Source organism: Myotis myotis, unplaced genomic scaffold, assembly GCF_014108235.1.
Source record: "Myotis myotis isolate mMyoMyo1 unplaced genomic scaffold, mMyoMyo1.p scaffold_m19_p_2, whole genome shotgun sequence".
NCBI classification, from domain to species: Eukaryota; Metazoa; Chordata; class Mammalia; order Chiroptera; family Vespertilionidae; genus Myotis; species Myotis myotis.
Window position 1 is genome coordinate 33,640,893 of NW_023416324.1, and position 17,145 is coordinate 33,658,037.

The 17,145-nt window shown below is 41.8% G+C and overlaps 1 protein-coding gene across 7 annotated transcripts in view; it reads right to left on the minus strand.

The window, feature by feature from the left end:
- FAF1 (Fas associated factor 1) overlaps positions 1-17,145 on the minus strand; it is a 372,784-nt gene that overhangs the window by 2,575 nt on the left and 353,064 nt on the right. The gene's annotated exons all lie outside the window — the stretch shown is intronic.

Here is a 17,145-nt window from a genome sequence, read left to right on the forward strand (position 1 = left end):
ATCTCCCTGTTGGGGGTGTGTGTGTGTGTGTGTGAAAAAATAAGTCAATGTCATAATGTGACTATGTTACACAACATAAAAAAACATTATTTTATAATGTGAACCATAGAGAATAGAGCTGGACAAAATCCTCTTGGCTCAGCTGGGATATGCTAATCATACAGGGATCCTAAGTTAGGCTCCTAACCTCCTAGGCTGGGGGCAGGGATGGGACATGGTTGTTTTCTGAATGGGAGAGAAAAACAAAAATTTCCTGTTTAACCAAAGAGATCATAAATTTTAAAATGCTGAGAAATACTGGTTTAGTGGAAAGGACAATGGGTTTTGGAACCAGAAAGATTCTGGTTTAAAACACAGCGGTTTTGGCTATTAGCTTTGTGGCTTTGGAGTTAGTATCAATCATGCAGGACTGATGTGAGGATTAAATGAGAAAAAATATATAATTAGCAGAGTGTCTGGCCCAGAGCCGGTCTCAGTGATGGCTGCGGTGTGTGTGAGCAACTGTGAGGATGGATACAGGTAGCTGGGCAGCTTTACCACGTCCATCTTGTGCGTGATGAGAGGCTGGGCAGCGTGCTGTCAGACACAGGAGCTCTGGGCCTGTGGGCAGAGACTGCAGCACCCCAGGCAATCATGTTCTCTGCTCAGTTCGAGCCACATCCAATAAGATGGCTTCTCCTAGCCCACTGGGGGTTGGGGGATGGGGGTCCTGGAGGCCGAGTGTCATAGGCAGGCTGGTGAGCTGAAGGAGGAACACTATCTTCAACTGTATCCAGCAGAAACCTGGTATGCCCAGGAGGGTCATTAAGGAGACACATTGCCTCTAGAATCCTCTCTGCTTATAAGGAACCTAGAGCAAAGCTGCTCTATTGGTATCTCTGGGGCTCTGGGCACATGGGCAGGCAAGGTGGTGGGGAGGGCCCAGCCTGCTGTCCATCTTCCAATGCACTGGGGGCAAGCTGCTGACAAATGTTTACCCACTTCCCCAATTAATGTACAACACCGTGCTGGCTCCTGTCAACAAGCAGAGCTGTGCTGCTGCTGCTGCTTCCGACTCACTGGCATTTTCTGCCCAGCTGCTTCCGCTATTGTTCTTAATTAACATGCCAGAGCTCTTCCGGCACCTTCTACTTTGTTATTTGTGGTTTGTAAATATAATGTTTGCTGGGAGAAACCATAATCATAACCGTGCCAGAGCTGTGCATGCTGCCAGAAAGATCCGCTGCAAAGCAAAAGAGGCTGGGAGTCTGGAGCCTCAGGCCCAAGCGGAACCCTGCCTGGCTTGTCAACATGCAAGGTCAGAGGTTCAGAAAACACACCCAGTTTTTACATGAGAAAACTGTGTCCAGAAAACGTTAAGTGATTTTCCCTGTCACTTTAAGTGGGAAAGCTGGGACATAAGGAGGGGAAACTAAAATTTCTTGAACATCTACTACATACCAGACACTATAAATATGTCATCCCATTTAGTCCCTAGACCAACTATGCAGGGTAGGTGAAAATGACAAAATTAAGGCTCAGAAGGGTTGGCACTTATTTAAGGCCAGTAAGGGTACGTGCATATTGCACAATGGTTAAAAAGAGTGAGGCAGACTTAGATTCAAATCCCAGCTGTCACTTACTACCTCTATGACTTTGAAGAAGTTACACAACCAGAGAGTCTCAGTTTTCTCACCTGTAGGATGGGAATAATCGGTTTCTCCTTTAGAGGCTGTTGTGACAGCTAACTGGAATAATGCTGGTGAGGCCGATGGCACAGTGCCCGAGCCAGGAAGTTCTCAGAGGGTGGCAGCCATCACTAGCTGGAGTGCTGCCTTGGGTAAAGGACCTGGTCTGTCTGACCTCAATGTTGGAGCTTTTCCTCCAAAACTTCCTGGAGCTCAGTCTGCACCTGGCTGCCATTCTTATTTCTACCCAGTGCCCAGCAGAAGTGCTCCCTTTTCCTTGATAGGGCAATGCCTCAATATCTGGAGACCGCCTTTTATAGCTGCGGTGGGGCTGGGCCACAATGGACTGCTTCACAGCAAACATGGTTGTGCTGGGGCTGCGTGATCTAGTGCCCCAGATCATAAGCAATTTTTTTTTTCTGAAGGTCATTTCAGACAGGAGTTTCAAAGTGAACAGGATAGTCTGTTTTCACTCTCATTTGACTGGTGTAGACCTAGGGGATGTAGGTCCCCATGCTTCATTCCAGCACAACAGCGGCCATGCTGTGAAACCACGCTGCCGTGCTCTGGGCCCATTCAAGAGGTGGAGCACGCCAGGAGGGACAGAGCCTAGCAGGACAGAGTCTAAACACCACGTTCGTTCTCCGAGAAACAGCTGCAGAGCGGGAGATGTCTCCCTGGAGGGGCACTGGGAAGTGCTGCCTGTGTGCCCCAGGGTAGGCAGGGGCCCTGTCAGCCCTTTGAATATCTGAGGACTGATAAGTAGAGAGAGCAGACAGAGATGTCTGCTCTGTCTACTTATCAGACAGATAAGTAGAACTACTTATCAGAAAGTTCTGTGCAGCTCCAGTGGGTAGAGCTGGGATCAGTGAGGTAAAACAGCAAAGAAACAGAACTCAGCTGGTCAGAAAGAGCTTAGCAGAGCTGTAGCTGCTGGTGTGGCTACTTCTGCTTCTCTTTCTTTTACCTTTTTTTCTTCCTTCTGTCCTTTATTTTCTTCTTGTTCTTCTTCTTCATCATCATCATTGCAGCAACTATCAGTTATTGAATGCCTACCATGTAGCTGGAACCATGCTAACTACTTTGTATATAGTACCGTAAGCAGTCCTCAGAACACCCAGTGAAGTAGGTTATTGCCATTTAACAGAAGATACCATGGCTTATCTCGACCAAGGCTGTAAATAGAATAAAGTTTCAAACTCAAGTCTATCTGACTCCAATAAGCACAATAACCAAAAGCACCTGGCCAACACTGCCAACAGGCTGCCTTGGGGTGACGGAGGGGTTGGGAGGGTAGAGTGAGTGTACTCTCTAGTGTCCCTAGAAGCATTCAAATAGAGGCTTATTTGAAGAACATGATGATGATGATGATGATGATGATGATGATGATGATGATGGTGATAATAACGGCTAACATTTACTGAGCATTTACTTTGTTCCCTGCATATTCCAAGCACTTTACATTTTAAAAATAATTTGTTTTTCATAATAACCCTCTGGGGTAGGTTATCTGAGATCAGTACTATTATTATTCTCATTTTACAGATGAAGAAACTGAGCCAAGGAACAGACTAAGTAACTCGCCCAAGGTCTGAAAGTTATTAAGAGCAGAGCCAGATGTGAACCAAGGCAACCTAGCTTTGAAATCCATGTTTAACTATCAGACTATTCTGCCAGAGATGTTGCTAAGAACAGGAGCCACACAGAAAGAAGTTGGATGAGATGACCCCGCGGCTGTTTCTAACTAAGTTTCCAGGATATAAGATCACTTTAAGAATGACAAAAGGGCCCTAACCGGTTTGGCTCATTGACTAGAGTGTCGGCCTGTGGACTCAAGGGTCCCAGGTTTGATTCCAGTCAAGGGCATGTACCTTGGTTGCGGGCACACACCCAGTAGGGAGTGTGCAGGAGGCAGCTGATGGATGTTTCTCTCTCATCGATGTTTCTAACTCTCTATCCCTCTCCCTTCCTCTCTGTAAAAAATCAATAAAATATATTAAAAAAAAAAAAAAAGAATGACAAAAGGTTTAAGGTAAGAAAAAAATCCTGAAATGTTTATAAAATACGAATACAAAAACCCAATCTGAGCATGTGTTTTGCCATTTCCTTGGGACTTTACTGACTATATTGACTCTAAATCAACACAGAAACCCACAATTGGGACTTCTTGGGGGAGGAGGGGAATTTTCAAGCAAGAGGTATGGCCTGACTTTGTCTATGTTAGAAGAGAAAATTCAACCATTTTGACATTTTATTCATTACACTTAGGAAAAAAATTGATATATTTTCTCACTAAATTAATAATGTCAAACAGTTCAACCCTTCATTTCACAGGTCGGCAAACCTGAGGCTCAGAGAGGTCAAGTGACTTGGCCCAGGTGGCACAGCTGATAAGGTGCAGATATAGTAGTCTGCCCCAGAGTGTCTGATTTCTGTTTCAGGATTCTTTCTGGCCACATCATTTTGCTTCTCTCTCTCTTTTTTAAATACCTGAGCATAAACATCACACCACTAGTAGACTGGAAGTGACTTGAGGCCAGGAGCTGAGTAATACTAAAAATAATAGTAGCAGCAATATATGCATAATACCGTATAGTTTGCAAGATACCTACACAACCATTAATTCACAATCATGTAGGGTAGGTGTTATTATTATTAATCCTTTTTATTTAATTTTGCTAAGGAAATGCTTTTATTTATTTTTTAATTTTTTAAAATTGATTTTAGAGAAGGGAGAATGGATGGGGGGGCGGGAGGAAGGGAAGGAAGGAAGGAGGAAGAGATAGATAGATAGATAGATAGATAGATAGATAGATAGATAGATATGTGAGAGAGAACATCAATTGGGTTGTCTTCTGTACGTGCCACGACCAGGAATTGAACCTGAGACCTTCTGATGCATGGGAGGATGCTCCAATTAACTGAATCACACCTGCCAGGGTTAGGAAATGCTTTTAGCTTGAAGTTGAATAAAGGAAAGTCTGGATCTAATATTTTCACATTTAGAAAAAATGCTAGATTCATCAAATGATGCTGAAACGACTGAATATCCACATGCAAATAAGTGTATCTATATGCAGATCTTATACCGGTTACAAAAATTACCTCAAAATGTAAAATACAAAATTATAAAATTCCTAGAACATAGAAAAAAAAATCTAAGTGACTTTTGACATACCAAAGACACAATTCATAAAATAACTGATAAACTAAACTTCATTAAAATTAAAAATTTCTGCTCTGAGAAGACACCATCAAGAGAAGGAGACATCGTCAATGGATTATGGTAAAATATTTGCAAAAGGCACATCTGATAAAGAACTATTATCCAAAATATATAAAGAGCTCTTAAAACACAATAAGAAAACAACTCAATTACAAAGTGGGCCAAAGACCTGAAAGACACTTCATCAAAGAAGATACACAAATGGAAAATAAGCATATGGAAAGATGCACCACATCATCTACCACTGGGAAACGCAAATTAAAACTGAGATACCACTACACACCTATAAGAATGGCTGAAAACCAGAACACAGACAAATGCTGGCAAGGATACGGAGCAATGTGGACTTTCATTCATTGCTGCTGGGAATGCAAAATGACATGGCTACTTTGGGAGAGAGTTTGGTGGTTTTTAAAAAAAGAACCATATTTTTATTAGACAATCCAGTCACCATACTCCTTGTTATTTACCCAAAAGAGCTGAAAATGTATGTTCGCAAAAAAAACCTGCACACAGATGTTTATAACACTTTTATTCATAACTACCAGAATGAAAGCAACCAAGATGAGCTAATAAGAAATAAGCTATCAAGCCATGAAAAGCCATGGAGAAATCTTAAATGCATATTACTAAGTGAAGAAAACCAATCTAAAAGGGTTACATACTATATGATTCCAACTATTTGACATTCTGGAATAGGTAAAACTAGGGAAATAGCAAAGAAAACATCACTAGTTGTTAGGGATTTTTTTGAGGGGGGGGGAGATGAATAGGCAGAGCACAGAGGATTTTTAGGGCAGTGAAAACACTCTCTATCCTATCTAATAAAGAGGGAATATGCTAATTGACCCTCATGCAGTCGCAAAGATGGCGGTGCCCACAGCCAATTAGGGGGGGAATATGCTAATTGACTGCCATGCCCTCAAAGATGGTGGTGCCCACAGCCACAAGATGGTGGTGCCCAGTCCGCTCAGCCCTGCCAGGGCGCCTGCCTCCAGTGCCTCCCAGTTCCCTCAGCCCTCCAGCCCCCCAGAGCCGGCCCAAGGTGCAGGCAAGCCTCAGATGTCGGCTGCCCAGCCGCCCAGGACCACCTGAGGCTCAGGTAACCAGGGCCGGCCGAGGCTTGCGTTGCCGGCAGTGGCAGCAGCAGAGGTGTGATAGGGCATCACCTTCCCCTGATTGCCGGGTTGCCTCCTGCCCCTGAGGGCTCCCGGACTGTGAGAGGGGGCAGGCCAGGCTGAGGGAACCCCCCTCTAGCGCATGAATTTTCATGCACCGGGCCTCTAGTGATACTATAATGATAGATATATGTCATTTCACATTTGTCCAAACCCTTTCTGGAGCCAAGCTGCCCTCCTAAAGTATATAAGGCCTGCAGTGTCAGCTGTGCTAAGGACTGTGTGGGCAAGTCTCTAATTTAGGGGCAAAGAATATAGTAGCAAGCCCTTTGGCTCAGATCCCAAGCCACAATCTATGATCAACCTTTTCAGTAACAGAGACATTGTTTTTATCCCTACCTGAGTCCTATGTTTAGCTTCAATTAGTCTTGAACTAGTTAAGTTAAAAGATATTATTTAATGACCCTTAAAACCCCAAGTCCCGCCAAAACCGGTTGGGCTCAGTGGATAGAGCTTCGGCCTGCGGACTGAAAGGTCCCAGGTTCGATTCCGGTCAAGGGCATGTACCTGGGTTGCGGGCACATCCCCAGTAGGAGATGTGCAGGAGGCAGCTGATCAATGTTTCTCTCTCATCGATGTTTCTAACTCTCTATGTCTCTCCCTTCCTCTCTGTAAAAAATCAATAAAATATATTAAAAAAACAAAACAAAAAAACCCCCCCAAGTCCCACATAGTATTAAGCAAGTACTGAAGAATTATAATTTGATGTAATCTGATACAAGGGCTACAGCTCTATTTTTCTCAAAGTCTGTTTGGTCCTGATTAGAAGATGAGAGAGTCCCCCAGTAAGGACAAAAATAAATTCAAAAATACATTTCCCATGTAACATAAAGCTACAACAAAGCTTATTCTTAAAGAGATGCTTCTTTAAACCCAAGCTACTTGAACACAAAATGAATGTGCTAATAATCTTTCTGAAGAATGTGTACATAATAATGACTTATTTTACAGCCTTCAAAGCACTTACCCGTATAGCACCTAAATTTCAGAGCTATCCGAGGAGATTGGGCTGATTTATCATCATTTTTACAATGAGAACAACAAAGCCCAAATCAAAACATTACTTACATATGGTCAAGTGGAAACTGGTGGATCTCCCATTTGAACTCATGTCTTTTCACTTCAAGTCCTGAGCTCTGTCTACTTTATGAGGCAGCACAGAGGCTACATGGGTAAATTCCCAGACTACAGGGAAGTAAAGCTTATCTCCTTTTGGTTTTGTTCAAAATTAGCACTTAACCTGAACTTGAGGGAACTAATCTTTTTGGTACGCTATAGTAAACTATTCTGTTAGTACTCCATTAGAAAAACATGCATATTAAATATCATAAGTTTTAAAAAAATAACTGTTAATGTCATACTACCAAAAAAGTTACCATTTGACATTTTATAAGTGCCAAGCACTATACTTCCTGTTCTATAAATAGTGTCTAATTAAATGGTCACAACACTTCTATGAGGTAATTGCTCCTATTATTCCCATTTTATAGATGAATTCTCTGAGATCAAAAATGATTAAGAGATCTGCTCAAGATTACATAGCTAGGAAAGATGAGGCCGGGATTTGCACCCAGGTTTGTGAGCTTCCAGCCTGCATTCTAGCATTTCCCTTCACCTCTAACTCTACTTCTAAACAGGGGGCAGTTAATGACTGGCTGGCCTCCCCTTGGGCATAAGGAAAGCAGGCACTCTGTTGCTGTGTTGTGGCTCATGGTTCTGTTGTGATATGGACTTTGTTGTTCCCCATAGGTTATCTTTTGCTACTGTCACCTTGGTCCTAATTGCTAATTGCCCATTTTCTGTAAACGCCTTTTGATGAAGTGGGAATCCCTGAAGAGGGAAGTTACAACCACAAAGTATCAGAGGGAGAATTTCAGAGTTGAACTGCTAGTCATGTGCTGATCAGGGTGTGAAAGGCTTTTGTAACTGTAAAGTCCTTTGTAAACACAAGGGATTACTAATCCCCATCATCATCATCATGGTCATCACCCACAATGCCAGCTGTAGCTCCTAGCAAATTCTCCTCTACATTTGCTGAAGGCAGTAATGCAACCCCCAAAGGAACTTCCAGTTTGGAAGGGTCCACTATTGGGACTACTCTATGGCTATTCCCATCCCAGCTTCCTGTGTAGTTTCTGGATCAGACAGTTTATATAACCTGTCTCAGGTTGCACAGGCAGGAAGTGACAAAGCAAGGATTTAAAATTAGGTCTGGCTCCGAAGTGTTCTTTTTTCTTTATTGATTTGAGAAAGAGAGAGAGAGAGAGAGAGAGAGAGAGAGAGAGAGAGAGAGAGAGAGAGAGAGAGAGAGGAATGTAGGGAGTGAGAGAGAGGAAGAGAGGGAGGAAGAAAGGGAAGGAAAGAGGGAGGGAAGGAATGGGGGGGGGAGAGAGAGATATCAATTTGTTGTTCTACATATTTATGCATTTATTGGTTGTTTCTTATATACACCCTGACTGGGGATCGAATCTGCAAACTTGGCATGTCAGGATGACGCTCTAACCAATGGAGCTACCCAACCAGGGCTCCAAAGTGTTCTTAATCAACACACTAGATAATTTTAGTATTGTAGTCATACACTGGCCTATTTATTCTAAGTTTCCTGATTGAAAGGATGATCTCCTTCATTTACTGAAGCACAAATCTCCCCATAATAGAATATATGACTACCGTAGGCATTTGGGCATATTTCACTCAAGTAGTGAGTGTTAGAGCTGGAGGGGTCTTTAGAGGTCATCTCTGCAATAGAAGGGGACAGAAAAGCTATCAGTGGATAAAATTTACCCAAGGTTACTGAGCATTCATGGCAGATCTGGGACCAAATCTGGAGTCTTCATTCTCAGCTGTGACTTCAGATGGACTGTTTAATGAAGATACCAATTCTAAAGTGTTACTAATGCCAAATGGCCTCACATTTGGCACATTTATTAGGAAGAGCCTAAACACCAAATAAAAAACGTGACCCTCTTCTTGCACTGGTATCCCTGATGGGGACTATGGTCACTCTACTATTAAACAGCAATGTTAATGGGGAAGGTCCAAAGGGAATAGAGGGGCTTCTAACAAGAGGGTAGGGTGGGGGTGGGAAGGGAAAGCCTCTTTAGTCTAGAAACAGGAAAAGATCCAAGTCTGTAGAGCAAGCATGTCAAACTCGCGGCCGGCCCACAATGAATATTTTTGCAGCCCAGCCATTATAATGGTATGTAAGAAATATTTTAATAAAAGTTTTGTAACTTAATTTTACAATATCCTGTTATACATAATTATTAATAACTACAATGCTCCCTAATGACTGATTACTATAATTGTGTTGCATTCATTTCCCTTATGCGCCTTATGCGGCACACCATTTCTCTCCACTAATACTGCCAGGTAGCAGCGAATATTTTAGTAGCCGAGTGCCACGTCATTAGTCTTGTACTGACTTGTTTGGTGTGCACAACAGGAAATATTTTGCTTTCGGAGAACAAGAAAAATAGGTTTATTTGTGTTACGCTTATTAATCTGTGCAGTGATTCAGTGTCTGGTAAGTTAATGTTCAAGAATGTTCTATTATTTTATGTTAACGATTACTCATTTATTTCAGCCCTTTGTATTCATCATGTCTCTATCGAAATAAATCTACGTTTCTATGAAAATTGAAGCTTTTGTTTTTTTGCAGCCCACATAAACTTAAACCTTGCTTATCTGGCCCATGTTAACCTTTGAGTTTGACATGCCTGCTGTAGAGTGAAAATAAAAAGAATGAAGACAGGCATGTCTCCTCATCCTGGGAAGCTAGTTCCCAAGATTAGTCCCTCCTGGGCTCTGGAAGAAACTATTTCAAATAACTAAAACAAAGTCCTGCTTTAGAGCTCACTGTCCCTGAATGCCCAATAAATAGGGTATAGGCAACTTTGTGAATGAGGATTCCGCAGTGTGGCAACATGCTGGCTCTCCACCCCTCAGGGCAGCCAGAACCTCAGGGCTGGGGTGGTTCCCACCCTGAGCAACCTAGTACGGGTACCCCAGTGAGGCACATAAACATTTTCAATGTGTGCAGTGATTTGAAAAAGGCCGGGAAGCACTGATCTAGGGGACACGCCTCACTTCAGAGGCGGATATCATGGAAGGCTGCCAGGCTCTGTATAGAAGGTTCCTAGGGTGCCTCTGATAAAAGATTGGTCCACAACAGTAGCCACTGTGTTTAGAGAGAAACCTGCTGGCTGGTTAGGTTTGGAACCGCTACCTCAGCTTAAAAATCTGAGAAGCCTGGTCATTGTCTGCCCAGAGCTTCATCACTCGGCAAGGGTTACATCCTGAGTAGGAGGCAGTGAGAAAGAAACTGGAAAAAAGAAAAAAAAAGAGAACTGATGGATTCTGAATCCCAGTGCTGCATGTATGCTCTTGAGCAGGTCATTTAACCTCCAGAAGACCCAAATTTCTCATCTGTAAGCTGCGAAGGACATTACCCAACAACTAATAGGGTCTAATGGTCTAATAGACCATTTCTCTCTGGGTCTCTCTTCCACACTGCCATGAGAGTTGAACAAAATATCTGATCCTGTCTCTCTCCTACTTAAAATTCTTGAATGGTTCCTTAGGGCAACAGGATAGGGCCCTTTTGCTTTGGCCTCGTTTTCCCAATTTGTGAATGGGTGGTGTTTCTGGCAAGGCTCACAGCACACCCGTAATGGACAAGGCTGAAAAGACAGTTTGGAGATAGATAATGAAGGGCTTGAATGTCTTATGAAATGTAAACTCCCAGGCTTCAGGGAGATCTGGAGCGGCATGTTCGTGGTGCTCGTCAGGCAGAGCGGCTATGGAGGAAGCGGGCATTCTGAATGCATTTTAATATCCACGCAGGGCCACCGAGCTGGTGCATGCACAGCTCTGCACACAAACACCACTCAGGAGCTGGAGCTTTGAACAGGAGTTAAAAGAGTTGAGTCCCTAACGGCACACAAAAGACTTGACGGTGTGATTTATTCTGATGTATTTACTTATCCAATTACCAAAACAGCAGGAGATCATTAAATTTTCTAGTTACCAGATGCAGCATGTTCAATATCTTAAGTGTTACCAAGGCTCTCTCTGAGCTATTTTCATATTACATTTCATCTGCCCAAAAGCTTATGAAAGTGGAAGGCAAGAATCATGAACAGAGCAGGTGTTTTCTTTGAAGGCTTGTCCAGCAGGCACCTATACAATACCAAACTCATACCAGAAACTCCCAAACTTTCCCTTGGATTTAAGGAAAAGTACCATGATGAGAAAGAAAAGTATTTAGGAGAGAAGTTGTTAAGGAAGTGGTACTTGAGGTGGCTGGAGATACGTATTTTATCTGGCCAGACTTTTCTGTGTGTTCATTTTCTATCAGTTTGGTCCCTGTGTCCACACAGGGTCAGGGCTCAGAGTAGAGGAAGAGAGAAGGGAACACACAAGCTCTGGGAGACTGCAAACCTGGCCCTAAACTTTCCATTCTTCTTTGGACTACCTGTGTGATCTCGGACAAGTCACTTTTGAGCAACTTAAAGACAAAAACTGTTTCCTGCTTCTATATTTCCAGCTTCTAGCAAAGAACCCGGTGCATTATGTACTCTCAATTAATGTTTGCTGAATAAATCAGACCAGAGAATGTTTGGTCATTATTGAACATTGAAAAATAGAGAGCAAGCCTTTATTAACAACATTTTAGGAGTTAAGTGGCAAGATAGGTGTTTATTCTATTTTATATTGAAAAATACATGTCCTATAAGTTATACCTGGGCCTAAGTTTAGTTATACCTAAACTTTTTGAAAGGGTGGTCATGGCTTGGCCCCTATATTCTTTCTCTAAATACTATCCCCTCACAGACCTTATGCTCCAGCCAATTAGAGCCATTTGCTATTCCCTAAATATGCCTGATGCTTTTCTCACCCAAACTTTGCTTTTGCTGTTTCCCCTACTAGACTGTCCTTCATCCTCTGTTGAAAATTAATATATTCTCAAGGCTCAGCTCAGATACTACTTCATCCACAAAACCAAGCCGAAGTGACAGAGCCTAAATTAAACTCTTTCTCCTGTTCCCTGTGTAAGAGAAGTAATCCTAAGTGGTAACTTCTTCCTTTCACTGGGCCATGGGCTCCTGGAACACAGGTGCTATGTACATTCATTGTGGCCTCTGCCTCACGTGCCTATTTCACTGCCCTGAATGTGGTCAATTCATGTTTGCTGCACTAATGCCTTTGTTTAACCTTAGGATCCTCCGACAAGGTGGCTGCCAAGGTCTGCTGGCAGATTCAAGGTCAGTGTTTAAACTGAAATGTAGGCACTGGCATTGTCCTCTGCTTAACCAGCACTCCTGTATTTTGACTAGGCAAGGCAACCCATTTCTGGAGGATCTAACTCAAAGGTCAGCTACAGTTTCACATGGAGCTATCTATCTGTTATGCCTCTCAGGTTATTGTGCAACTTGTCTGAGTCTGTCTCTCAGGTTGAATTCTGAGGGCATATAATGAGGTCTCACTGGCTATCTATCCCCAGAGACCAGTCCACTGCTGGAAAGAGTGTGAATTCAACAGATGTTTGCTGGAAGACGACCTACTGAATGACTGAGTGGAGGCTCCCCACTCCTTGCCAGACCCACCACCAAGCCAAAGAAAGGGAGTGAAGAGGAGCTGTATCCTTAGGCCTCTTTCCCTAGCCTCACCCCTAATACAGGCAGAACCTGTCACTATTATCAGTTCACCCAGCAGGTCACCCAGCTCTCAACTCTCTCTGGCCCTTGCCTTAGTCAGTCCTGCTGCACAGGCATAAGGAGTGACAATAAGTTTGCATCAGTAGCCCTTTCAGAAGGGACAGATTTTTCCCTAAACTGCTGTTGGAATTGGCTAATTAGAAGGCTTTAAAAAATCTTAATACTCTAAACAGAGAAAACTGGTCCTGAATTATTAAGCAACATTTTCAATGCATTTGAATAACCTTAAGTGACTTAGCTGCCACCTGATCCTAAGCTCTGGCTCAGATAAATAAATGTGAAATATTGTCAAAGCCCCGGCTTATAGCAGCCTCCAGCTACAGTAAATAAAGCTTAAGTCTCCATAAACTGCCTGGGGCAGAGACATTTTCATATAAAAGGAGTAGGAGAAGACAATATTAAATAAAGCCAGAAGGACCAGGAAGCCAATGGTTTTGTTCCAGTGTTCAGAAGAGAGTTGTCAGTAGGGCAAGGATTTTCTCTATTCAGGTCATTTAATCATAGAATCACATAGTATCGGAGCTGAGGGAGGATTTAGAAAGCACTCACTTTAATCTCTTCATATTTCAGAAGAGGAAAATAAGACCCAGGAAAGTATGTACCCTGCATGAAATCACACAACAAATGGATGGAAGAATAAAAATTCTTCCCCAGGGTGCCTGGCTCTCACCTTAGTCCCCTTCCCACCATGACACATCCCTCTGAGAATGTCCACTGGAGACATCAACATGAGAGACTGACAACTAACTGGTTGTTAAAAATCACTTGAAAATTTTAGCCAGCCAGGAGACTTCTAGAGCTCAGATTCCAGACTCCATGGCCCCCACCCTCTGGACTTTATAAGTTTTCTTCTCATGACATGGGGCTGGGGGAGTGTGTGTGTGTGGGGGGGGAGATAGGTGGGGAAGGGAAAAAAACCAGGAATAAGTGAGGGTGAATGTTACTATATAATGTGGTCCCTCTCTTGCCTATCCTCAAGTCATGAGGATATCATGAGTTTCTGCCTGGTGAGATGAAAAATACAAAAACAAAAACAGTGAATGCATGAATAGGTAGGAATATGTTTTTCTCTCATTTATTTACTAAACAAGTATTTCCTTAATATTTACTATGATATCAGAACAGGCACTATCTCTGCCCTCAAGGAGTGTAGATTCTAGGGCTGGATGCAGACAGGAAATTGACCCACTGCAATTCAAAATAGTAAAGGGCTACAATAGAGAGCATGAGGAAGGGAAACACCTAACTCAGTCATATGGTCTCCATAGCTCTATGTTCCTCTTTTCCTCTGTGTCTCATTCTAATATGCACAAGTCTTTCCTACATCTAACTATTTTACTGACTTACACTTTCATAAACAATAAACCAATATTAGTTGCTTACTATGTGGCAGGCTCTGTATTCAGATGAATTAGATATGATCCCAAATAACTTCAGATTTGATGTTACAATTCTTTTTGTTTGTTTACAAAAGGTATATCTTACCTTCATTTTGTGATTATTGTAAATCTGGGCCAATCATTTCTAGTTCTGGCATCTTTTGATTTTCCTTGATCAGGTTACTTTCCTTCTCTGCATCTTGGGTTTTTAAATCTATAAAACAGGGGTCTTTTCTAGTTCTCACAGTCTAATATCCATGTATGAGGAAGGCCTGTTCACACAAGGCTGTCACATATAGCCAATTAGAGGAAGGAAAGTGAAATAAATTTGGAAATGTCAAAAGAATCTTCACTTTTGGGATTCAGGAGTAGACATTAAACCTAAGGCCTTGAGGTCCTGGTTGTGGGGGAAGAGCAGGTGTGGTGCGGGTGAAGTGGGCTGGGGCTGCGGCATGCTGTTGCATGTGCTAATACACTCTGGAACTCCAGCACTGGCTTTGAAAATTACAAGGGGTGTGGAGAAAAGGTTAATCTGCACATATATAGTTGTTTGTATTTATAGTGGGGTTATTATAAAGATTTTAAGTTTAAGTGAGCAAAGCTTGTCTGCAGAAGCACCTGGCATACTGAGCACAGAACTAATGATTTTTTATTTATGGCTGAATGGAGTAAGATGGGATTGTACATGCAGCCTTCAAAAGTTTATTTGATTTCTGATATAGCATTTTGAATGGTAGTACTTTATAAACCCCTTATAAAATTAAGTTCTGAGGCAAAATTAGTAAGTTTATAAAGACTTAAACACATCAACAAACTTATACATAATCAGTTACATCTTATATTTAGCATGGTATGAGGAAAGCACCTAGGTTTTGGGAATCAAATACTGGTATTGATATTTATTGTGCAAATCTGAGAAATGTAAGCTCTCCTAAGCTTCTGGGTCCTCATCTGTAAAGTGGGGATAATATCTACTTTCAGAGAACTAATATATTTGATTATGCATATAACAGGCACAAAAATAAATGGCTGTATTCATTGTCATCAATCCCTACCACAACACACCAAGTTCTTTGTAAATAAGGTAGGAAGGGGCAGAAGACAATTTTATTAAGACTCTGAATTCCACGCAGCTTTCATGAAATGGTTGTACTTTTACAAATACAATTTAAAACTCCTTTATGTATTCCTTTGATCTGGTCAGGAGCATACAATAATGGGTTTTCTTACATAATACCACCTTTCTCAATACCTCTTGTAGCAAGAGCTAGGAAATGGCAGAATTGAGATTCAGTCTGGACTCTAGAACCCATTCATTCAACCACTAGCCTATACTGTCACTCCACTACTTATCTCCTTCAAATCTGCCCCACTCACTTCCAGGTGGTGGCCACTCTCACAGTTTAAATCTCCTTATCCTCTGTTAGAAAGCACCACCTAGACCAGTGATGGCGAACCTATGACACACGTGTCAGAGGTGACACGCAAACTCATTTTTTTTGGTTGATTTTTCTTTGTTAAATGGCATTTAAATATATAAAATAAATATCAAAAATATAAGTCTTTGTTTTACTATGGTTGCAAATATGAAGAAAATTCTATATGTGACAAGGCACCAGAGTTAAGTTAGGGTTTTTCAAAATGCTGACACGCTGAGCTCAAAAGGTTCGCCATCACTGACCTAGACTTCCTCCTGGTATCTCAGTCTCAACAAATCCCCAAGCGAATCTACCTCCTCATCTGTCTTCCTTAATTTCTGCACATGAACTATGATCTCTCTAGTCATTCAGGTTGGGACCTCTAAGTCACCCCTAACAACTCCTTGTTCCTGACATGGCTAAAAATCACCAAACCCCATGGATTCTTCCTTCCTCCTGATTCTGCTGCCTTCTTTTTACTCCCATCATTGCCATCTTAGTTTAGATGCTCACAATCTACTGTCTTGTCTACTGCAATAGTCCTATTTCAGTGGTTCTCAACCTTCTGGCCCTTTAAATACAGTTCCTCATGTTGTGACCCAACCATAAAATTATTTTCATTGCTACTTCATAATTGTAATGTTGCTACTGTTATGAATCATAATGTAAATATGGGATATGCAGGATGGTCTTAGGTGACCCCTGTGAAAGCGTTGTTCGACTGCCAAAGGGGTCTCGACCCACAGGTTGAGAACCGCTGTCCTATTTGGTCACCCTTTCCTAGGTTCTCCCTACTCTAATCCTTCCTAATGACAACAATCAATAAGTTTGAGGCAGTAGGGAAAAGGCAGAAATGTGGAATCAAAAGACCTAGGTGGAGTCACTGCTCTGCAACTTATTAGCTATGTCAATTTGCATTAGCTATTTGGCAATTCTAAGCATAAATTTCTCTTACTACAAGGGTTAATACCTACCTTAACTAGTTCAAATTTCTACCAGAATTGGTTTTGTGAGGGCAAGAACTTTGTCTAGCCTATTTACTACTATATCCCCAACGTCTTGAGCACAACAGGTGATCAAAGAGTATTTGCTGGATTTAATGCAATGATTTTTTTCAATTGGTGTGCTGTAAAAGAATTTCTTTTCCTTTAGATTGAAAAATAAAAAAATGATAACATCCAATACAACAATAGCCATTTAGTGTGAATGAATCAAAATAATACCTATTTTTTGTCAGATCAGCAAAAATGTATTTTTGTGTGTGCTGCAGAATTTTAGTAATTAGTTTATGTGTGCCATGAGATGAAAAAGGTTGAAAATTGTTGTATTAATGCACAGAAAGTCCTTTAGTTATTTTTTCAATTCCTATCTCATTTCCCTCCATGCCTGACTTTACATCCTAAATTCCAGCATAGCAAACTGTTTGCAATTCCCCAAAAACACACTGGCTTATATTCCTATGGTTTTATTTATACTTCTGCTTGACAAATGGCCATTCCTTTAAATATGACTACCTCTATATATAAAAGCCTAAGTGATCAACCAACTGGCGGACTGG